We start from the raw sequence: 25,577 nt of genomic DNA on the forward strand, positions 1-25,577 counted from the left end.
TTTCTTTCTTTCTTTCTTTCTTTCTTTCTTTCTTTCTTTCTTTCTTTTTCTTTTTGTATGTAGCTGTTCAGTTTTCCCAACACCATTTGTTGAAAAGACTGTCTTTTTCCCATTGGATATTCTTGCCTCCTTTTTCAAAGATTAATTGACCATATAAATCATGAGTTTATTTCTGGGATCTCTATTCTGTTTCATTGATCTATGTATCTCTTTTTGTGCCAGTACCACACTATTTTTTTTTTTTCAATTACTACAGATTTGTAGTATCTCTTGATATCTGGAAGGGTCTTTTGTGGTTCCATACAAATTCTAGGATTTTTTGTTCTACTTCTGTGAGAGATGCTGTTGATGTTTTGATAGAGATTGCATTAAATCTGTAGATTGCTTTGGGTAGAATGGACATTTTAACAATATTTGTTCTTTCAATCCATGAGCATGGAATACCTTTCTGTTTGTGTCATCTTCAGTTTCTTTAATCAGTGTTTTATAGTTCTCACAGTATATTTTGTCTTTTTTGATGCTAAAAATGTGTCATTATTTCTGAATAATAATATCTTTAGTTTTCATACAGTTATACGGTTTAAAAAGTGTTTGTGCATGTGATGTATCCTGTATGATGTCCTTACCTTCTCTCTGCCTTTCCTTTTTTCAGATTAAACAGACTAGAATAGAATAGCTGAATTTCCCAAGATTTTGTTTTCATTATTCCACTTTGCTTATTCCAAAAAAATGCCATGCAGTATGTTCAGGATAGGATAATATATCCTTTAAAAATAAAATAATTCCTATCACTTGAACTTGGGAAATAAAAACAACTTATAGATATACCAATACTTGCTAATCAAAGTAAATGTTGAAGAATTTTGCTTTGTATAATCTAGTTTGAATAATTCTGTGAATATTTTAGTGAATATAAGTGAAAATTCTCAGTTATATTTATTTTTATTCCTAGAATATGTAAATAATATAACTTAAAATATACCAATGATCTGAATAACAATTCTGAAAATTCTTCTAATCCAATTAACAAATTAAAATTTCTTATCATTCCTTTTTTTTTAGTATGGCATGTCTGGCAATCTGCATGAAGGGAAGTGGAAATCTACAGGGAATAAAATTGAGAAAACTCAGTAACAAATTGCCATCATGCACATGTAATATTCTGCTATGTTTCTAATAACCTCTAAGCCATAATTTTCTAATGGAATGAAATAACTCTGTCAGAGGCAAAATCAATACTTTCAAATTACACACTAATGTTCTGTGAAATTAGAAATTGACCTTTTTTCCTTTTAAAGAATAAATACAAGTGGGTTTAGATATTTGGAGTACATATAACATTTGAAATACAAATATCTTGAATATCTCTGCTGAAAAATAAATTGTAAGTGTTATATGTGTGTTGTTACAAGTCTTTTTCCTTACTGATAATAGATTGTAAGTAAAAACTTGATTCTACAAAATACGGCTACTAATGAATTAAAACAATTTTTGTTTTAATTTTTATTTTATTTTATTTTTTTATTTTTTTATTTTTTTAAATTTTTTTTTTCAACGTTTATTTATTTTTGGGACAGAGACAGAGCATGAACGGGGGAGGGGCAGAGAGAGAGAGGGAGACACAGAATCAGAAACAGGCTCCAGGCTCTGAGCCATCAGCCATCAGCCCAGAGCCTGATGCGGGGCTTGAACTCACGGACCGCGAGATGGTGACCTGGTTGAAGTCGGACGCTGCGCCACCCAGGCGCCCCTGTTTTAATTTTTAATGTTGCTCAAATTACAACTAGAACAGACATGATATATTTTAAAACTAAACATTTTATTTATCAACTAAAAAACACTATTCTCTTTCACTGTTCTTGAAATTCCTGATGTTATTAACTTGCAGTGAGTATGCATATGAAATCTCCTGTCTGGTAAGATTTTTTTTCCCCAACAAGGAACAAATTGTTGTCCATAAATCAAACTGCTGTACTAGCTCTAGGAAGTAGCATGAACATATTTAGCTTTTAAGGTATTTTGTGTAGGTTCTTGTTGAGATTGTTGAGTAAATTCACCCAGCTAATACTGTTAGCCTCTTACTATGTTCAAGTCATTTGGCATTTGTTGTTCCAGCTGGGGATGTTTGAAAGGAAAGGTGGATGTTCCACATAAAACTCGTGTTCCACATGAGTTTCTAACTAGCTCCCTTGATCTATCTGCAGATTGACTTGAATTGGTGCATAGTCGAGATATTTGCTACTTTGAGAGTCACTGGGTAACTCAGTCGGTGAAGCAACTGACTCTTGATTTCGGGTCAGGTCATGATCTCACTGTCATGAGATAGAGCCCCTCTTTGGCTTTCCACTGGGTGTGAAGCCTGCTTAAGATTCTCTCTCCCTCTTTCTCTGCCCCCTCTCCTGCTTGGGTTCTCTCTCTCTCTCTCTCTCTCAAAAAAAAAAAAAAAGATATTTGCTACTGTGGAGTTTCTATTACTACATTCTCTTCCATATTTGCAGCCATAGAAGCAGTATAATATACAATTAAGGTCATGGGCTCTGAAGTCCACATGGGTTCAATCCTAGCTCCACCAGTTACTAGTAATGTGATCTTGGGCAAAGTGTTAAGATTTCTGGGACATAATTTTTTTGTTGGTAAGATGGAGATTTGAAGTTCCCACTGGTCTCATGAGAAGATAAAATGAGATGTTGCATAACAAGCACTATTCCCAGTGGGTGATAAAGCACAGCTCTCAGAAGGTTTTTGCCTACATTTTCTCGTCTTTCTCTACTCCTAGGTGATGTCAGCTTGGGTAAAATGGAAGGAAATACTTTTTCCCTCAGATAATGGAGGTGGTGTCTGAGATCTGCCTTGACTTTAGAAACAGTAGGCTTGGCTGATCTCATGAAGTGAGTAGAAGTCAAGGGAGGGGTGGAAGACATGTATTGCAGATTTAGGAATGTGCAACCCGGAGAAGGAACTCAGTCATTACTCATGATTCAGCATGTGGATCAATGAGGAGGGGTCTTCAGGGAATACCATCAGTGGCAGCCTGACATTTCACCTAGTCTGGTTCTTACCTGGTTTACTTTTATTTAAGATGCTCTACACTTTCATTCTACTTTGTTGTTACTGTTTTTGTTTTGTTTTGTTTTTTGCTTACCACTGAAAGTTTACACATTAGCTGGTAATTTGGGGTATTACAATTATGAAATTTAGGCTCTCTTAATCAGGATTCTTATGTAAATGAATCTAATTGGAATGAGATTTTCTTTGGGAAATGGCAATTCCTACAATGGTGCTTCTGTGTTCCTTTATGCTATTGGCAGTGACTATCAGAGAAAGATGTTCCGGATAGATAGCATGAAATGATTAATTAACATGAAACTTAAGAAAAAAAAGTGTGTCATTGTAGAATATTTGACCAAATATTCTAGTTTCTACTTAACTACTTAGGAGAAATGCCATATAGTTTAAAAATTACAGATATTTCTAAGTACCTCAACTAGGCCACAGCAGGAAGGAGACAGTGAGATACAGACCAGTGAACGAGGTCAACCCAACAGTGCTCATAAAGAACTTTGTAAAAAAACATGATGGTATACATCCACATGTATTATCAGAATTGTCACATCTTCAACAAGATTTAGGGCTCCTTGGAGGCAGTTATATAATCTTAATTGAGTTTGGATTTCCAGTATTCAGTACATGTGTGCTAAATGAAGGAATGAATGAGTACACAGATTTAGGTCAATTTGTCACTGCGTGGCTGTGTTGAAACTTATGCCTGCCATGTGGTAAGTCACTAGTGAGTAGAGTCTTACCTAGTGATCTACATTGCTCACTTGGAGAGCTCTGATATTACTTATAACTTCCATGAAACAACATTAGTTCTGTATTGACGAATAATGCCAGGATTTAGTGCACAGCTATCCAAGTGACTGCTCCCTGGACAAGAATCAAGGTTTTTCATGAATTACTACTTTAAAATAAATTTTTATTTTGATTAAAGTGAAACATATACAGAGTTTTAAAACTAAGTAATTCTAAATACCTGTGGTAAAGTAAATTATTTTCAAAAATAATTTACTTCCACCAACCCCAACGGATTCTCTCCTTACTGGAACCCACACTATGGGTGTTTTTTAATTCTAAACTCAGTGATCAGATTTGGCTATGTAACTTGCTTTGGCCAATAAGATGTGAGTGAAAGTGATATGTGCCACTTCTAAGCAGGGGCTTTAGGAGCCATATTGTGGTTCTGCCATCATTTTTTCCTTCTGCTTCAAAATTGGCATCTCTTAACAAGGATCTTTTATTTCAGCCTTGACCTTTGTAATGAAGGCAAAAAGAAGAGACACCCGTGGTGAACATGAGTGGGAAAGAAACCCATTCATCTTCTTGTCAACAACTCAGATTTCAAGGTCATTTTTTACCACAGAATAATTTAGCTAAGCTGTTTGATAATACAATGACTTATAATTAAAATAACCACGTAATTTATCGTCAAATCTGGATATTTTTGAGAGTTAAAGGATGTTATATGACCAACCTGTGTAGACTGGTACTGCCCACCAGAGGTTGTATGTTCTGGAAGACAGAGTGATGCATATGATCCTACTGGACTTTTCTTTGTCTCCTTTGTTCGAGCCACTTTGTTGGAGCCTGGAATGCATGAATTTCTCTTTGTTGACTGACTCTCTTGTTTGCTGAAGCATATCCTTCAAAAGAGTGCATAAGATGTTCATTTAAAAAACCCTTTTGTGTCAAAACTATTTTATCTTCACACTTGATTGATATTTTGGCTTGGAAAAGAATTTTAAGTAGAAAAAATATTTTCCCTTAGATCTTGAAGTATCACTCCACTGTATTTCAGCATTTAGTATTGTTATTGTGAGGTTTGGTGCCATTCTCATTTTTATTCTTTTGTATTGACAGGCATTCTCTCTCTAGAAACTTTTAGGATCTTCTCACTATCTCTGGCATTCTGAAATTTTGAAACGATGCATATCCTTTCATTGCTGTGGTCACTTGGTTGACTCTTTCACACTGGAGACTCTTGTTTTTCAGTTTTGGGGGAATGTGTTACTTCCTTAACCCAATCCTCCCTGCTCTTTCATTTTAGTACTCCTGTCATTCATTGGCCACCATAGATCAATTCTAGAGGACTTTTTTTAACCCTTCTTTTAATATTTTCTGACTCTAGTTTTTTGCTCTACTTTCTCAAAGATGTCTTCTATTTTAACTTTCGACCATTTGATTGATTTCTTTATTTTGGATGTTTTATGATGATTAGTTTTTAAGAGCTCTTTCTTATCCTCTGATTATTGTGTAGCAATATCTTTTTTTTTTTTTTTTTTTTTTTTTTGTCTTTTGCTTCGTTTTTGTCCCTTCTATGTTTCTTTCAGCTCTTGGTCTTTATCTTTTTCTTTCATGTTGGAGGCAGGTTGAGCAGGAAAGGGTTAACTTAGCAGGACTGCATTAAAACCAGCCAATCTCAAACAAAGGCCTGTCTTCAAGATTCTTGGTTGGCTCCTGGAAGATAAATTCTGAGCCCTTCGAATATAAGATTGATTTTGTATGTTTGAGGCCTCAGACCACACTGTACCAGTGCAATCCAACAGTTTATGCTAACAATGTGATTCATGATGCATTCCTGGTTTTGCTCTGGAGGAAGGAGCCTGAAGTCTGAGTAGCTGAGGTCAGTCATACAGGTACTAATTGTCTACATGACTGACCTCAAATGAAAACCCTGGACACCAAAGGCTCAGGTGAGCTTCCCCATTTGACAACACTTTGCATGTGTCACATATTATTGCTGGGAGGATTATATGCATTCTTTTTTTAAATTTTTTAAAAATGTTCATTTATTTTTGAGAGAGAGAGACAGCACAGGGAGGGGCAGAGAGAGGGAGCCAGAGGATCTGAAGCAGGTTCTTCATTGACAGCAGAGAGCCAAATACGGGGCTCGAACCCATGAACCACGAGACCATGACCTGAGCTGAAGTCAGCGGCTCAACCAACTGAGCCACCCAGGTACCCCGGATTAAGTGCATTCTTATATGATTCCACTGAAAGGGGAAACCTGGAAGGTTGTGCCTGGCTTTTCTTGGACTTTATCCCATATACATTTTCCTTTTGCTGATTCTAATCTGTATCCTTTTATTAATATAACCAGGAGTATAACAGCTTTACTAGTCCTGTGAGTTTTTCTAGTGAATCACTGAGCCTGAGTGGTTTTGGAGAAGTCCATTGTGAACATGATTCTTAATTAACTCTTCATAATTTTACATAAGCAACTAAAGTGCACAATGAAGAGCAGGTTTGTTCATTTCATTGTAGGGCAATGGTTTTCAAAGTATTGTTTAAGGACACTGAGGTCTCAGAGAAACTTGTCAGGAGTTCACGAGGTCAAAAGTATTTTCATATTAATACCAGGTCTCATTTGCCTTTTCATTGGTGGTGCAAAACACTGATGGATAAAACTGCTGAAACCTTTGCCATGAACAAAGGAAATGGCACCAAGCTATACCAGTATTCTTTACCACCACATGCTGTTGTAAAAATACGCTGGTTTCACTTAAGATTGACCTTAGTGAAACAGTAAAACTTATAGATTAAGTACACATCTCATAATATTTTATGTGAGAAAATGGCAAGTATGCCTAACAGCACTTGTGCCAAATACTGTAGTACAATGGCTATTTGAAGGAAAAGCATTAGTGCAATTGTTTCAGGTGAGAATTGAAGTCGCCATTTTTTTCCCCCATGGATCCATAACCATTTTTACTTGAAAGAATGACTGACAAACCATGGTTAGTCGGACTTGGGTATTTGGCAGACAGTTTTTTAACACAAAGTGAGCCTGTCACTTAAGGAGAACAACTGACAGTATTTATTGCCAATGATAAAATTCAGGCTTTCAAGAAAAATCAGAAATTTGGAAAACTTGTATTGGCCACTGGGAACTTGACAGCTTACCAATAGTTACAGAATCTTCTGATGAGATCAGTGGTAATATCATAAATGTGATTCCTTTTGATATCATATAATGAAATGTGTCAACATTTGGGAAATTTGTATAACTCAGTGAGTAAAGATTTTTGAAATGATAGAAGCATGGTGTTACCAAATCGTGCATGGCTAAAAGATACTTTCAAAGTGCAGAATAGACCAATGGACTTCAGTGTAACAGAGTACAAAAAGTTCGAGGATATGGTTTCAGATTCTGCCTTGCAGTTAACCTTTAGGAAACTTTAGCTTTTCAAGTTGTGGTATAGTCCCAATCCATAGTTAACTGAAAAGGCTATTAAAATTATTTTCCATTTGCCAGCTATGTATTAGTGTGAAGCTGCATTTTCTTCATCTACTTCAACCAAAACAATATGTTGCAACAAATTAAACGCAGAAGTAGATATGAGAACCCACATGTATTTTGGCAGACATTAAAGAGGTTACCAAAAATACCACTCTCCCACTAAAAAGTTTTTGTTTTGTGTAATTGGTTATTTTCCATAAAAATATGTTATTTATGTTATTATATAGGAGGTTTGTATTGTTATTTTGAAATGAATTAATGAGTATTTTTTACAATTCCTAATTTCATTTCTAAAGTGGCAAAATTTGATAGCTATACTTTGTAAAACAAGAGCTCTTTGGAGCTTTCAATAATTTTTGGAAGTATAAGGAAGTTCTGGGACCAAAAAATTTAAGAACCTCTGCTATAGGACCTAAGGGAAGGAGCTGGTCTTTTCATTGGGATGCCCCCAAATGTTATTATTTGTAGGTGCACTTTTCTGAAATTGTTCATTTTCTTCCAGGAAAGAATCCCTCACTTCCATGACTTTGGGCTATATGGTGGAATTTTGGGAGTAAGTCAGAGGAAGGGGCTTACAAACCCTTCAGTTCACCATGGAGACTTTGAGTTTTTCCTAGTTTTCTTCCTGTGCCACATTCCTCCCCTCCATTCTCCTTGATGGCCATGACTGTGAGGACTTCCTGACAGTTATGTCTCCAGAGAATAATCAGTGCCCTCCTGTAAGGTTGGGAGAGGGATGCTAAGTAGATGCAGCAGCTAACTTTTTGTTAGTATCCCCCTCCTCCCCTCTTCTGTTACAGCAATCCTCACTGTTCCGTCTACTTTATTCTTCTAAAACATTGTACTTTCTTGGACTGTGTTGATTACTGCCTTGGTATCTTATTAGGCTGAATAATTGCTCCCTGAAAAGACATCTATGTCCTGGGGCACCTGGGTGACTCAGTCGGTTGAGCAACCGACTCCTGATTTTGGCTCAGGTCATGATCTCCCGGTTTGTGGGTTCGAGCCCTGCATCTCTCTCCCTCTCTGCCCCTCCCTGCATCCCCTCAAAATAAATAAACAAACCTGAAAATAAAAAATACATCCATGTCCTAATCTCTGGAAACTTTGAGTGTTCCTTTATGTGGCAAAGACTTGGCAGGTGTGATTGAATTAGAGCTCTTGAAATGGGATATTATCCTGGATATCCAGATGGGCCCTAGTTGCAATCACAAGTACCCTTATAAGAGGGAGACAGAGGGAGATTTGTTACAGACAGAAGAAGAGAAGGAAATGTGACCACAGAGGCAGAGATAAGTGATGCAGTCATGCAGTCATAAGGCAAGGGATGCTAATGGCCACCAGAAGCTGGAGGAGGCAAGGAACAGCTTTTCCTCCAGAGCCTGCAGAGGCTCTGCTGACATCTTGATTTCTGCCCAGTGATATTGCTTTTAGATTTCTAGCCTCTAGAATTGCGAGGAAACTAGTTTCTTCTGTTTTAGGTCACCAAGTTTATGGTACTTTGTTATAGCAGCTTCAAGAAACTAATACAAGGCATAGGTTTTTTCTCATACCTCCATGTCATCTTAGTGGGGTGTTGAAGGGTAGGCTAGGTAAATGCATGTGGTCTGTATACACCAGGAATAACCAGAAGCTTCTCAGTGTGTTTCTAACTGCTGTGAAGATGAGGAAAGGAGGGGAGAGTGGACATTTTGCCAGAATAGAAACTTTCCTGATGCTTTGGAGTGACTCACATGTCTCCGTGGGAGGGGTGGGGGGTGCTAGATTTCAGTCCCTTCATTTTTGGATTTGCAAGGAAGGAAGCATGCCCAAATGGCTGTCACTTATCTGGAATTTTTAGAAGTAGCCAACAAAAAGCATGAATTCTTGATCCAGTCCTAGCACTTGGATGAGTTGGGGATCAGGGGTAGGGAGGATGAGTTATAGTGCCCTTGTTACATTACTGTTCTGGTGAGGGAACTTTTACAACTCTCCATTTGAGCCCTGTAATTTCTTTCTACGTTACTGTCTTTGTGAGCCTTCATGAAGTCTAAATAAAGGAAGAGGGATTGCTGCTTCCCCACCTTCTTTTGCATGTTTAATGCTAATGATGCTTCCCACTTATGTTGTCTGCTTATGAGCCAAAGAATACAGAGAGCTGAGAGAGGGAGCATGGGTTAGAACTGGAGCATCTCAAGGGCAGCAGAGATGAAATGATGGAAGGTGTGTCTTCCTTTCACATTTAACAAATATTTAGGTAGTCTCACAAAGAGTAAAACTCAGTACCAGAGCCTCTTTTGGGGGAAAGGGTAACCTTCACCTGGTCCCAGCTCTTCTAAGAGTAATCATGATAGACAAGAAATTATCATGCAGTAGTAAAGTATGTTTCTGAAGGAGTTATTTCCAAATTTCTTGAAATCCTGGAAATTATAAGAATTAAGGCTAAAAGTTTAACATCTAGAATTTGCAACATTAAAATCTGTAAAAAGGCTATTATTCAGATTCTCTTGATACATTATTAAAGAAATAAATCTCAGAATTTATAACAAAATTGGGACTCAGATGTTTTGTGCAAATTTGATTTTTCTTTTCTTGGCGATGTATGTATAGGCCTTTAAAAATAATAATGGATAAGAGATGACACATAAAACCTAAATTGACAGGGTAAGCCAAACAAATAAAATTATATTAGACAGAAGCAAGAAGATGACCATTTTAGGCAGCATGCCCACTGGGCTGTAATTAGGTCTAATGCTGGTGTTTCTGGTACTTCATATGCTGCTAGTGGCCAGTGAAAGTTTAAAACACAATCAGAAACATATTCTGCAGTAATAAATTTTACTCTTGCGGCACAGAGACATGAATATACAAATTACTGACCACTGATTCAAAAAACCACTTCTCCCCAAACAAATGACTCTCCTTAACCAGTATATTCCAGTATCTTGCGACACTGAAAGAAGTCCCTAATATCAAGAACTGTATTTGTCGAAAATTTACTGAATGGTGGATAAGCTGATTATTGCTCATGATAAAAGTGGGAAAGAAAGGTTGGAAAATACAGGGTGTGGGGAATCATAGGTGAAAAAGATGTGTGAGTAATAATGAGGGCTTAAGTTAATAGATGGCTAGAGTACTACATCTTGTCCTTAGAGAATTCACCGTTCCTTCCCTCCACTGCCTGCCTTGTTCAGAAAGATCTTAAGTTTACAGATATTTGCTATTGTGTGTGTGCTCATACGCATGTATGTGTATGTAGGAGAGAGTGGTGGAGAATGCAAGATAATATGATTTTGAAGAAAAACAGACAAAAGCAACACAAAGACATGGATATTAAAATAGAGCAAGAAATAACATTAATTTTTAAAAATGCCAACCACAAAGACCCACCAAGGGTCTCAAGTTTGTGTCTCATGTTTTAGAAGTTATTCAGAAAAGAAATATATGGATGGATAAAGTGGTACATATTATATAATATATTTTTGGCACTGAAGCTACAGAAGTGTCACTGAGGCTGGAGACAGGCAGGTATTTCCTGGAGCCTTAATGTAAATGACATGGTATGATGTAATGAATGATATTCTCAGCAGAGTTCTCCTATGGTGTCGTGATACATCTCTGAGGGTTGTTGATTATCTAGGCTTCAGTGTAGATCAGTGGTGTCGCACCAACAGCAATTCAGCAAAATCATTCCTACCAGGGGCCATTACACTACAAACCATGTACACGGGCTGTGTATACAGCTGGAGGGAAGAACCAGAATTTGCTTCTGAAGCAAAAGTATTCTAGAAAGGAATCAGTAGAGCTTGCACTGCCTTTGTGGACCTTTGTGTTTCTTCAGTGTTTGAGAGTCAATAGATGACTAATTGTATTTTCTCATACAGAAAAGGAGATGACTTTCTGCATAAAAGCAAGAAAATGGAAAAGACTGAGGCTCATTATATACCTGTAAGCAACCTATCATCTACTTTCTTTATTAGTCGTATAGTCCCAGATGTAGACCTAGAATAGTTCTTTTTCTTCTGGATGAGTGGGTAAATTATACAACCACAGGCTTAATGAGTATGGATAAAATACAAATACTTCCAAGACAATTCTCCCTGGGATCTATCCCCAGCCATCCGCAATGCACAACTCCGGAGGGTACCATTTAAATGGGATTTTATGTGACTGTCCAAGGGTGCCTGGAACTGTGTTCCCTGAAGCCCTAGGAAGACCTTTTGCCAAATAGCTGGCGTAAGGGTTAAAGTTTTCCCCCATTTCAAGCAGGGTAGAGTGCACACTGATGTTGGAAGAGGGATGATGATGCTCGCCCAAGTCAGCTGAGTCGTTTGTCGAGAAAATGGACCGAATTTCCATGAGGTGGTAGTGGAGTTGCAACAGCAACACAGACTAGGGGCTGGCCCAGTTGCCACAGGCTCTGTTGCACTGGTGGTTGTTAGACCTGCCCATAAATATAATTTCCAAAAAGTTAAAAGCATAACTCATACAAATCTAAATAGCTATCAATGATTTTACTCAACTCCTCAATTAATGAGGGAACCAGTAAGATGGAAAGCTGACTGCAAGAGAATTTTGAGAAACTGGGCGATTATAGGAAATTTAGTAAGAGAATGTTAGAATGAGGTTGTTAAGTTAGATTGGAAACTGGTTAATGGCCTCACATGCAATAAACTGTAACATAGGGGGTTATTGATTGGATAGAAATCATTTGGATAAAATTTCTTAATATTCCTTTTATAGGATCAATTGGCTGCACTCCTGACTCTTATCAAGAGATGCTAGGGGAGCCTGGGTGGCTCAGTCAGGCTTCCAACTTTCGCTCAGGTCATGATCTCACAGTCCGTGAGTTCGAGCCCCGCGTCGGGCTCTGTGCTGACAGCTCGGAGCCTGGAGCCTGCTCCGGATTCTGTGTCTCCATCTCTCTCTGACCCTCCCCTGCTCATGCTCTGTCTCTCTCTGTCTCAAAAATAAATAAAAATTAAAAAAAAAAAAAAGAGAGAGATGCTAGGCATCCTAATCACAGTAGAGCTCATTTAGCATTGGGATGCTGTTGGGTTTTTCATATTAGTTTTTATTAATTTTATCCTGAATGTGTACACAAAGTCTTCTAGGTAGGAGAGAGATTTTAAAAGTGTGTCAGCTCCTCATGCCCCAGAACTCATCTCTGGGCAATGTGATAAAAGGCCAAATAATCCTACTTGAGTGGCTGGACACTTCATAGGTGAGAGATGAGGAAAATTATTTTTCTCTGCTTCTAATGGGGAAGGAGGCAGCTGTTCCCCTCCCTTCCTGTCTCCTTGGAAACATAATGGGCCTGAATCCTCGCTCCAGCCCTTTGGTTTATAAATAAAATCCCTCCAGGAGCCAGAATGCCCTGTGTGTCTTGGCTTTTACCACCAAGAGATGTCTGCAAGTTCTGGGGCTCCTTCCTCCCTGAAATGTAAATACCTAGGGAGATAACACTCCAGTCTAGGCTGTAACCATTTGGGGTCTTTCTGGATCGGAGCAATTAACTCCATCAGTAGGGAAACAAATGGTTGCAGATCTAATCCTTATGGTATGTGAAACATGTTTCTAGGAGAAAGGAAAGCAAATATTTTTTCCTAAGGTTTTTCTGTCTTTATATTGTACACATTCTTGTGTCTCAGGGAGCTACGACTTTTTGCAGGAACAAATACTGTAGGCCCGTTGTTCTTAAAATGCGGTCTCTAGACCAGCAGCATCAGCATCACTGGGAAATTTTTAGAAATGCAAACTTTCAGGCATTATATTACACCAGACATACTGAATTAGAAACTCTGAGGTGGGTCCAGCAAGCTGTTTAATGAGCCCCCCAGGTGATTCTGGTACAGGTTACACTTTGAGAACCACTGCTGTGTGCCATGTGCTCATGAGCTAGTCCCAATATTCTTCTTCATTTCCTGCTGCTGTCTCTTTCCCACCTACCCTGCATTGGCAATTCTGTATCAGTGAACAAAGTCTGTCTGCTGCCATGATAAGTCTACCCTCATTCTAGTGGGTTTGGTAGTAACACGAGGAGTAAATTTACAGTTAGGAAGCATTTTAGTAGAAGGAGAAGGTTATGAGATTCCTGTTTCTGAAGGGGCTTAAAAATTAGATGAACAACCACCTAGTTTGAACAATTTAACTGTGGACACCTGAACAGCGGTGGGCTCGCCTAAAAGACTGTAAACATTTTTAGTTTCCTCAAGGCAAACACTGTCTGGGAGCCTAAATGCTAAAACAGTTTCCTGACTGAAGAGCAACTGAGCAGACCAGTCCTTGTAGATCAACCATGCAGAAAGCACACTCAGTCTGCTCTATTTTAGATTGCATCACTACATTTAGGAAACAATAATGACTACTTTTAAATGCTTCATTGATATTTTGTGCTTTTAATTGGTTGGAATTCTAGTGTCATCAATCTCTCTAGATACTAGAATTTTTAAAGGTGTTCAGTGGTGTCTACCAGTTGACTTCTCATACCTTCACGGGGGGGGGGGGGGACATCAGAAATTCCTTTATCTGCAAATCATGTATTCTTTTACACAAAAGGGGGCTCAACCGGAACATTGAGAACTCTGATAGCAGAGAAACCACTCCTTTGCTCAGGCAATCTTTCCTTCTGGAAAATTAGTTAATGACATCAGAATATATAAAATTTCATCTCTAAAGTCCCCAAATTATCTCTTGAAATTCCCTTGCAGCTTTATGAATCTAAGCAAACGGAACATGTGGGATCAATTGCAAACATTTCCAAAATTCTTGTTATATTTCCATGAACATAAATCTGATTTGCTTGGCTTTGTGACAAGGATCATAAGAATTAATCCACAACAGAGAAGAAACACATAGTAAGGAAAATACAATTACCAGCATGTGTGTTTCTGCGCAGCAGCATTCATGTTGACCCAAGAGCAAATGTGACATAAGAAAAATGTGATAAGGGAAAAAAGAGGCCTAAATTTAGATAATGCAATGTCACTTAAGATCAAAGAGGGAGTAGTCCAGTATAAATGCCAACACATGCACCATAAAGGCTTCAGAAATAGAGCATGTTTCCTTGTTACTTGTGATGCACGAGTATCACCCACTTCCATAAGTGGGATTGTTTTTACGGATTGCTGAACCGTTCGTTGCAGTACCACACTCTTTGTTGCTTCTGAGATTGGTTTGAAAGGAGCAGTCATTACTTTAAAAATTGCCCGTGTTTATTCAGGTTTCTGTGGCCATTTTGTTGAAGCTTTCAAAAGATGTTCCAAATATGAATATCCAAATCTGTGCAGAGTACACTCATCTATTTTTTTTTTTCCTTTCCTTTTGAGGGCTTGCTCTTGGGAGGAAAAACAGCTGGAACTTCCCTAGAAAGGGAACTTCTCTATATGATGACTCAGTCAGTTCTCATTCTCCTTCTACTCACTTTGCTGGTGTCTGTTTTTCTTTGGCTTTGAGACTGACTGTTCAACACACCAAATCATGGAAAGTCACTTTAGCTCTTTAGTTTAGGGGGGATTTTTGGGTTGGCTAGATGGGCCCGTAGACATTCTTTACCAAATTCTCTGCTGGGGAGAGACGGTCTGCCCATACCTCCTTCAGGTCAATTAAAAACACTTTTGTGTAACATGACCCTACTGGGTTGGGTATGCTGACTGTGGCCTGGTGCTTTGCCTAAATGCAAGCCCATCCACACTGTCTCCAAAAGGAAAATCATAGCAAGGGTTGGCAGCCATTTAGATCATGGACTTGTAACCACCGTGATGTGATATTCCCTTCACTCACTCCAGCCCCGCCCACATCTGCTCTGAGGGTCTGGTGTTCTTCCTTGAAGATTTTCCTTTTTCACCAATGATGTTGGTACACAAACTCTGTGTGTGTGTGTGTGTGTGTGTGTGTGTGTGTGTGTGTGTGTCCTTTTTCCATGATTCTGGCTGAGGATTCAGATGCAACCTTTCTAGTACTCCTTTGCTTTCTGGACCCAAAACAGAACACAGGATCTATGATTTTTAATGGTTTAAAAACTAATCATCATGAGGGGAAAATAAACAGGATAATAACATGAGCAAACTCCAAGAAGGAAAAAGTGGTTTGGAAATCTGTCAAAAGACCTTAAGGCCTTTATCATCCTCCATTTTTCTTATCGCCTTCCTTGAAGACCAGTTCCGTAGCAGCAGAAGTATGTCTTTGTGTCTTATGAGCTAAGGACCCAAAAAACAAGTCCTGATACAGCAAAGGAATGAAAGTTGTTGGCTACAGAATACATTTTACTAAAAACATGCTCAGCCAAAGGGTGGAGGAGACATGGATTTGGTTATACAATTGATTTCTAAAAATTAACTTAAGTCTCTGTAGTAGGGTTTCTTAATTAAAGCAGAGCCTAGAAAATAGAAAGCAAATTCCATTTTTTTACTGAAACAGAGCAGAATGTAACCTTGCCTTGCAGCTAAAAATAAAGGGCTGAGGTGATTCCTGAGGGTGTCTTTGTAGATTCAGTACCATCATAACTAAGATTTACAAATACCACATTCTATACTGCTTCAAGAAAACCAGGGTGATCATCTTCCTGTCTGCTCCATTGTCCTTTTGACTTGTGTAATTTGTATACTTGTGTGCTATAACTATTTATCCTTCCTTTCCACCTAGCACAGTTTCCATGACTTCTGGAAATATGTTTCTCTGTGATTGCCTGGCATTCAGTGATATGTCCCAGACCTTATATTGTGCTCTTCCTTAGGAAAGAAACTAATGCTAACTATAAAGTTAACTATAGCACAGTAAACCATCCACACTTTATGGCTCTAAGTTTTTATTCTTGGCAGTAGAAATATGCTTGGTAGTTAATTTTACATCAGGCTGCAACCCAAGAGTTTGTGTCTGACAGCTTTAAATAGAGAAAATGAGTATTTTTAAAACAACCCAGCAACTATTGGTATGAATCAAGTAATTTTGGGCTACAAATGGATAGTGAGTAAAATCTACTCTATTCTGCAATTTTGTTGCAACTACCTGCTCCTGTCATGAAAGGAAAAGTGGGCATTAAATTTAGAACACACACTTTTTTCGCTGTGAGGGTGCCTTTAAGACCTTGTCCTCACCTACACTGAAGCAGGTGAGAGGAGAGTTCTTGAACTGAGCTTCTCTTTGGCTTCCTGAGTACCAGGCTGCCCGGGATGGTGAAGCAGGAGGAAGCAGGAAAGACCCGAATTTGACTTCTTGTCTTAGGCCTAACACTAGAACCTACCTCACAGGGTACCCGTTAAGATTAAATGAGAAATGCATATAAAATTCTTAGCACAGAGCTGGCACATCCCACTCAGCAAATGTTCTACCCATCATTATTATTGGCTGTGTCCTCAGACAATTTCCATAAACTTTCTGAGTCTCAGTTTCCTCATCTGCAAGATTCAGAATGTATGAATCCTTACTTTATCATTGTTGGGTTGTAAAGACAAGGATATACACTGAGGGTACAGAGTCAGTCCTCACTATCTGTTGGTTCCCTCTCCTGAGGAATTCCAAAGAATGTAGCTTTTCTGTGCTGGACCTAGAAATGTTACTATGTAAGTATTTCATTGGTAGGATGCCAGCAGGAAGCAACTTTGTTTCATTATTTATTTTTACTTTGTCCTTGAGCCTTTTCTGTCTGATGTCCCTTCTCCACTCCAGGAAGCTATCTTGGGCAGATCTCATAGACTTCCAGGCATTTTCAGGAATTAGAGACAGTCTCAAGTTCAGATGTTAGAAAGTTCTTTCTTGTTTAAATCCTTTGTCTCTTATCCAATTAAAAACTTCCCAGGCTTGGAAACCCATAGTGGGCATGGGGACCACAGTTTGCCTGTTGATTACCCCTCCTGGGATTTTCACCTCTTCATCCCTATCCTTGAAGTTGTTTGCCCTCTTCCCACCCTCACCCTGGAAGAACCACAGAGGGGGCAGGGGGCATTGGAGTATAAACTGGCCAAGCTGGTGGTATCCCTGAATAGTGGTTGCCTAAATATTCTTTCTTCCTCTCACAGGGCACTCTAGTGTGTTCTTGGGCAGCTTTACTGTAGGGAACCTTCCATCTGCATTTCCTCGGTGCAGGTGATGTTTGCCTTACTGATGCTTTCTGATTGCTTCCAGGTCCAGCCTCTGGTGGTGCACTGCACCCTCCTTCTCGGGGAGCCAGTTCCCTGTGGATCATGTTCTTTCCTGCCATTGGTGGGTGTGTGCCTTCTCCACCAGGGCTCCCCTCACCCTCCATCAGGGCCAGCTGATGCAAGCCAAGCTCTGTGACCTCCTATTCCTGGGGGAGATGATCAGTTTCTCCCAAGATCTCCCTCCCCCATGCTCTGCTGCAGGCTTATGCTGGAGCCTGTGAGGCCTCTTGACTTAGCACTGGTGCCCTGTCTCCTTGTCCTCATCTTCTGTCATAGATACGTGAGGGTGGTCGTGGGTGGGTGTTTGATGGGTATAGAGCCAGTGTGATGGTGAATTCAGTGTAAATGGTCTCACAGCTCAGCTTTGGTATATGAACTCTTAATACCCACTGTCTTTAGCTTTGGGCCTAAGCTGAGACTTGTAAGCAACAGGGACAGATGCACTTAAAATCTGGTTACATTAAGAACAAACAAACAACAGCAACAGCAGACTGTAAACATAAAGAACACACTAGTGGTTGCCAGAAGGCAGGAAGGTGGGGATAGGCAAAATAGATGAAGGGGATTAAGAGGTACAAAGTTCCAGTTATGAAATAAATAAGTCATAGGGATGAAAAGTACAGCATAGGGAATACAGTTAATAATATAACTGTGTATGATGACACATGGTAGCTATACTTATTGCGGTGAACATTTCATAATGTATATAATTGTCAAATCATTATGTTGTATACCTAATACTAATATAATATTATTTGTCAACTATATTTTAATTAAAAATTTAAAAAATGAGGGACGCCTGGGTGGTGCAGTCAGTTGAGTGTCCGACTTCAGCTCAGGTCACGATCTCACGGTTCGTGAGTTTGAGCCCTGCGTCGGGCTCTGTGCTGACAGCTCAGAGCCTGGAGCCTGCTTAGGATTCTGTGTCTCCCTCTCTCTCTGCCCCTCCCCCACCCACGCACTGTCTCTCTCTTTCAAATATAAATAAATATTTAAAAAGTTAAAAAAATTAAAAAAAAATTTTTTTAACGTTTATTTATTTTTGGGACAGAGAGAGACAGAGCATGAACGGTGGAGGGGCAGAAAGAGAGGGAGACACAGAATCAGAAGCAGGCTCCAGGCTCTGAGCCGTCAGCCCAGAGCCCAACGCGGGGCTCGAACTCACGAACCGTGAGATCGTGACCTGAGCTGAAGTCTGACGCTTAACCGACTGAGCCACCCAGGCGCCCCTAAAAAATTTTTTTAAATGAAAAAGAACAACCTCAGTTTTGTTCCATTTATTTTCAGAGGGAATAAAAACCCTATCTACACATTACAATTTACACATTAAGACATAAATAAGAAAGTGATTATTCGAGTTACAAAAGCACACATCTTAAATTCTTTATAAATGCTAGTTATTAATTGTTTGTTTAAATATCATTAATTATTTTACAGAGGCTAGAGAAATCACTAAATTAAAATTTTTTTTGAGGAGCCATGCCTAAGGAGATAAATAAGAAACTTAAAAATTTCTGGAGTAGAAGGGACACATAAGTCAGTAGGGATACAATGCAATTCTTTTAAAAGGCCCATATTTTCAGAAAAACCCTATATATCTTATACAGGTAGACTGGTATAATTTTTCTCCCAGGCATCATAAATGGTTAAACAAAAACCCCCACTGAACTGTACAATCTTACCTTGCCTTGCCTTACCATGCAACCTACTGTAGCCATTCATCCACTGTGCATGACATCATCACCCTTTCAAAATTCCTGCTGTAACACTTACTACTTTCTGATTTATCTGCCCATCCCTAGCCCCAATAAACTGGAAGTTTTTGTTTGATAGGGTTTTGCCAAAGCCTAGAATAGTGATTGGCTCACTATTCTAGTTCAGTGAATATTTGTTAGATGAACAAATATCTAACTCTTATCCTCGTTAGACTTTTGTTGATGTATCTTCAAACCTTTATTGAGTTATTACCATGTATTTGGCATTGTGCTACATGCTGAAATTTTAAGACAAATAAGTCACACTCCCTGCATGGAAGGAGTTAAATATTTAAACAAATAATTACAATATGTTGGGATATATAATTTTGGGAAGGTCATTTTGCCTCTCTGGGCTTTAGTTTTCTCTTGTATAAAATAAAAGTATCAAACCAGATGATCTTAATAGCTGTTTTCATCTTATGAAATATGTGTTGTGTTCATGATATATGTGCACAAATATTTCTTATTCATTATTTCTCCACTGGAAGAAATGAGTGCCAGGAACCGGGAATAGGCTGTTATTGGTTTGTGATCAGTAAATAACGTGGGCCCTAAGGGTGTGGCATTGCCATATTGCAGACATTTCAGAAAAAGACCAGTCTCTTGTTTTGGTCCCGATGTAATCCCATCCAGGTGTAAGCCAAAAGGAAAAAACCTCCATGATAAGTGCAATACAATAATAAATCCAAATAAGTATAGGAAAAGAAACTGAAGTTTATTAAAAAAATTTTTTTCAAGTAAACTCTACACAACATGTGGGGCTCAAACTCATGATCCCGAGATGAAGGGTTGTTGCGTGCTCCACCGATTGAACCAGCCAGGAACCCTGAAACTGAAGTTTATTGGGCAACATTTAAGTGGAAATTCTTGTTTGTCTTTTAAATATACAAGAAATACATAATCCAGTCAACATAAAAAGTATAGACCAAAAAGCAAAAGAAGACCGTTTTTTCTTTTGACTTTCGAATAGCATTTAATGGATGAAGTAGCACATTTGTTTTCTATGCTGCAAAACAATATTACCACAAGCTTAATGGCTTAAATCAACACACATCTATTTCCTCTGGGTTTCTGTGGGTCAGCAGCCCAGGCGTGGCTTAGCAGGACTGCTGCTCTGTCTCTCACAAGAATGAAATCAAGATGTGAGCTGAGACAGCAGGTATACACCAACACACAACTGATTCAGGCTTTCATGGAGCTGTAACCCTAGTGACGATAAATACATGATATACTGTCGGGGGGGGGGGGGGCCAGAGACCGGTCCCACCAGTGAGGATGCTGGTGGCTGTGGATGTTCACGTAGAGTACAGGGCCACAGAGGACATGAAGGGTATCTGAGCTGGAACTAGGCCAGGCTCCATCTTGTCCTCTCTACATCTCTTCCCCCTCCCCTTCCTCCTTCCCCCCTCCTCCCCCTCTGCCTCCCCTTCACGTCCCCCTTTCACTTCCTCTCCACTCCCCTCCTCCTCCTTTTGCAAAAAGCCTTCTTCACTACCATCTCCTATTTCCTGTCCGAAGCTGAGGGTTTGCTGTGTAGCCTTCCAGATGTTATCTCTGTGTACATATATGTGTATGTGAAAATATGTAGGATTCTTTTGGGGGTTTTATATTGCAAATGTTTTCTGATTTTTGCTTTTTTCCTCACATAAAACATATTTTGGGAATCCACATAGGTAAATAGATCTGCCTCATTCTTGTTATCTATTGTATTATACTCACAAAGTAGTTGTATAGCTCATCATTTTGCTATTAAGGGATATTTAGGTTATTTGCTATTGTTCACTTTTTCAAACAGTGTTTCGGTGATCTTTATACATGCATCTTGTGCCTATTGCTGAAGAATGGACACCTTGAAGTGATACTTCATTTGAAGTGGTCAAATGGTAGGTACCTTTAAAATTTTAGAAGATACTGTCTTATGACCCTCCAAAAAGGCTACAGTAATTTGCATCTCCACTACTGGATCTAACAGTACCCATTTGCTCACAGTCCTGCCAACACTCAATATTATCAATCTTTTAAATTTGGGGATTAAATTTTAAAATATTTTAAATTTTTGTTCTAATTTGTGTTTAGTTTGGAGTCTTCTGATACTTGTCAAAGTTAAACATCTTTCCATGTATTTATTGGCTATCTATATAATTATATAGATAATTCACTGAATTCTTTCATTTATCATTTCTTTTTTTTCTATTGGTCTGGCTGTGTTTTTCTTAATGAATTTTAGAAATTCTTAATATTCTCTTGCTATCAATTCTTTGCATATTATATATGTTGGAAATATTTCCTTTCCACTTTGTTGTTTATTTTGAATTTCAAACATATTACTTGCTACTCAAAAGTGATGAGGTGGTAGGGAAGAGTGGCCAAAATGGTCTTGCTATTTAGTATGACAAGATATTCTGAGCTCATCTTGTATATTTTTTCCCCTGGACCCAACAGAATCAACCATTTTTCTAATGCAATCTTATAAATAACAAAACTGATGCTTCTTTGTAGCTCATTGTAGCTTTTTGTATTTTTTTCTTTTCAAATCATTTTCTAGTAAAACTGAGAAAACCACATAAAATAAATACAATTCATGAATTGCATAGGCACCTTTGTAACCATCATGCCAGGTCAAGAAATGAAACATGTGTCTCCCATATGCTTGGACCCTGTCACAATCACCTCTTTCCAACAACAAAAAAGACATTATACTGACATTACCACCTTGTTGAATTTTAAAGAACAGTGTGTCACTGGGGTGCTTGGGTGGCTCAGTTGGTTGAATGTCCAACTTCGGCTCAGGTCATGATCCTGCGGTTCGTGAGTTCAAGCCCTGCATTGGGCTCTGTGCTGACAGCTTGGAGCCTGGAGCCTGCTTTGGAATCTGTGACTCTCTCTTTTCTCTGCCCCTCTTCCATTCATGCTATGTCTTTTTCTGTCTTTCAAAAAATAAATAAGTGTTAAAAATTTTTTTTAAAGTGTATCACTACTGTACATTTTTCCAGACATTATAATTTAGTCATGCCCACTTTTTAAGAAATTGGATGTGCCATTCAAATTTTTTAATCCACAAATTCCATCTTCAGTTTTTTTCTGTTTTCTTACAACTTCATTTGTGGAAAGACCAGAATTGTTTGACTTGTAGAGTTTCCCACAGTCTGGATGCTGCTGATTGCACACTCATGGTGCATTTAAACACATTTTTCTATCTATGTGTTTCCTGCAAAATGACAGTTGGATCCAGAGCTTAGAAATCTGGAACTGGTCAGAAATCTGGTTTAATCCGCTTGATAGGGGCTGAATTCTGTCACTAGGAGGCTTGTAATATTTGGATGTCTCTTTTTTCTGATGGTAATAGCCACTGGTCCTTATGCCTAGATCCATTAATAAATTGGAGGTTGCCAAATGATAATATTCAATGTTATTATTTACCTTCCATAATAAATACTGTTGAAATACTGTTATAAATACTGCTTCTCTTCATTTACTATTTGGTTATCTAGTGATGTATGTTGTACAGTGAAGAGGTCCTTAATATTTGATTCTTTCCATTTCTTTAACATTTTTCCAGATAAAGATTTTACCCTCTAGCATCTTCCAAAGGTATCCAATTAATTTTTAATATTATTATGAGCTAATGAATTTAAACATTTTTGATGGGTTTCAATCTATTGTAATTATTCTCCTTATGAAGTTCAAATTTTCCTAATTGTGGCTGGTGAGAGCCTCTACAAACTGTCTTTGGTATCCTTTGATATGACCCTGGTCTTAGATCACATCCTTGTTATTTGGTATGGGCATTAATTTTCCAAGGCTGCTATAACAGTTACTACAAACTTGATGGTTTAAAACAACACATGATTGTTTTTTTATAACCTCATAGGTCAGAGGTCTGAAATTTTTTTCCTGGACCAAAATCAAGGTGTCAGCAGGGCAATTCTCCTTCCAGTAGCTCTTTTGGAAAACCACGTTTCTGGCCTTTTCCAGCTTCTAGAGGAATTCTTGTATTCCATGGCTTATGTCCCCTTCTGCCATCTTCAAAACCAGCAGCATTTCATCTTGCTTCAGTTTGCACCTTGCCTTTTCTCTTCTGCATCCAATTTCCCTCTTAAAAGGCCCTCATAGATAAACCAGGATAATCTCCCCATCTCAAACATTTTAACTTAATCCCACCTGTAAAGTCCCTTTTGCTACATGAGGTAACATTCACGGGTCCCAGGGATTAAGACTAGGTATTTTGTTTTTAACTTTTTGAGGAACTTCCATACTGTTTTCCACAGTGACTGCACCACTTTGCATTCCCACCAACAATGCAAGTGGGTTCCTTTTTCTCTTTATCCTTGCCAACACTTGTTTCTTGTGTTTTTGATTTTAGCCATTCTGACAGGTATGACATGATATCTCATTGTGGTTTTGATTTGCATATCTCTGATGATGAGTGATGTTGAGAATCTTGTCATGGGTCTGTTGGCCATCTGGAAGTCTTCTTTGGAGAAATGTCTGCTCATGCCTTCTGCCCATTTTTCCCTTGGATTATTTATTTTTTGGGTGTTGAGTTGTATATGTTTTTCCTATATTTTGGATACTAACCCTTTATTAGATATGTCATTTGCAGATATCTTCTGCCATTCAATAGGTTGTCTTTTTGTTGATTGTTTCCTTTGCTGTAGAAAAGCTTTTTATTTTGATGTCGTCCCAATAGTTTATTTTTGTTTTTATTTCCCTTGCTTCAGGAGACATATCTAGAAAAATGTTGCTTCAGACAGCATCAGAGAAATTACTTCTAGGATTAAAAAAAATTTTTTTTTAATTTTATTTACTCCTGAGAGAGAGACAGGGGGTAAGTGGGAAAGGAGCAGAGAGAAGGAGACACAGAATCTGAAGCAGGCTCTAGGCTCTGAGCTGTCAGCACAGAGCCCGACGTGGGGCTCAAACACATCAACTGCGAGATCATGACCTGAGCCGAAGTCAGATACTTACTGACTGAGCCACCCAGGCACCCCGACTTCTAGGATTTTTATGGTTTCAGGTCTCACATTTAGGTCTTTGATCTGTTTTGAGTTTATTTTTGTGTTTGGTGTAAGAAACATGCCTTCTACATGTCGCTGTCCAGTTTCCCAACACCATTCGTTGAAGAGACTGTCTTTTTCCCATTGCATGTTCTTTTGTCATGAGTTTGTTTCAGGGGTTTCTATCCTATTCCATTGATCAATGTGTCTATTTTTATGCTAGTACCATACTGTTTTGATTACAGTTTTGTAGTATAACTTGAAATCCGGAATTGGGATACCTCCAGCTTTGTTTTCCTTTTTCAAGATTGTTTTGGCTATTCAGGGTCTTTTGTGGTTCCATACAAATTTTAGGATTATTTTTTCTAGTTCTGTGAAGCATACTTATCATGATACGTACTAAGTAATACTATATTGTACACCTGAAGGTAATATAGTACTTTATGTTAACTGTATTGGAATTAAAATTAAAAACTTAAAATGGGGCATCTGCGCAGCTCAGTTGGTTGTGTCTGACTCTTGATTTTGGCTCAGGTCATGATCCCAGGGTCATGGGATCGAGCCCTACATTGGGCTCTACACTGAGCATGGAGCCTGCTTAAGATTTTCTCTTTCTCTCCCTCTGCCCCTCTCCCCAGCTTGTTCTCTCTCTCTCTCTCAAATAAAAAAAAATTCTTAAAAAAATTTAAAAAATAAATTAAAAACTAATAAAAAATACTAGATATTTTGGGGAGCCATTATTCAACCTACTCCAGTATGGCAAGCTATTCCAGGACCAACTATCTAGTACATTTCCTGCCTGGAGATAGAATCACTGTTTCTCCATGTACCTCTAATTTCTTTTAGTAGGAGGTGTTATTTCAGGATCACAATCTGGGACCAGGGTCACTCATTGCTATCAGTTGGTCATTGTTACCAGGACTTTTCAGGGAACAGAATTCATTCTGATATTTTCAATTCAAATTCAAGACTTGATGACTTTTATTTGCCATCTTATAGAATACATCTGAATCTCCTGCCTTCCACACTGAGTTCTTAAGAACTGATTCTCATAGGCACAGATGATGATAAAATTAGAACATCTTCTATACACATTAATTTCAGAATGATGACACTAATACTACCACTACCTCCAATATGATTTCTGTTTCAGCAAATGTTCTCCCCAATCTTCCCCCATTAAAAAAAGTGGTTTTGTTATATCTACGTTGTCAGATCACATAGCCATGGCATACTTTAATTTCTCCTCCTTAATTCTTATTTAGTCATAATCCTACAAGCAAGTATGTATTTAATGCCCACCCACAATCTTTATATAGATGTCTTTCTAGATTTTTCTTTTTTTTTATTTATTTTTTCTTTTTTTTTTTATTTATATATGAAATTTATTGTCAAATTGGTTTCCATA

The 25,577-nt window shown here is 38.3% G+C and overlaps 1 long non-coding RNA gene across 2 annotated transcripts in view; it reads left to right on the forward strand.

The window, feature by feature from the left end:
- The window catches only part of LOC121012020 (uncharacterized), a 210,832-nt gene that overhangs the window by 60,862 nt on the left and 124,393 nt on the right, over positions 1-25,577 (forward strand). Inside the window, exons 6-7 of one of the 2 annotated variants that reach the window (XR_005781920.1) lie at positions 11,161-11,224; positions 20,968-21,055. This is a non-coding gene — a long non-coding RNA (uncharacterized LOC121012020). The remainder of the gene's footprint in view (positions 1-11,160; positions 11,225-20,967; positions 21,056-25,577) is intronic. The other variant, XR_005781921.1, reaches the window with a different exon arrangement.

Source organism: Herpailurus yagouaroundi, unplaced genomic scaffold (assembly GCF_014898765.1).
Source record: "Herpailurus yagouaroundi ecotype Mexico unplaced genomic scaffold, PumYag 29, whole genome shotgun sequence".
In the NCBI taxonomy this organism is placed as follows: domain Eukaryota; kingdom Metazoa; phylum Chordata; class Mammalia; order Carnivora; family Felidae; genus Herpailurus; species Herpailurus yagouaroundi.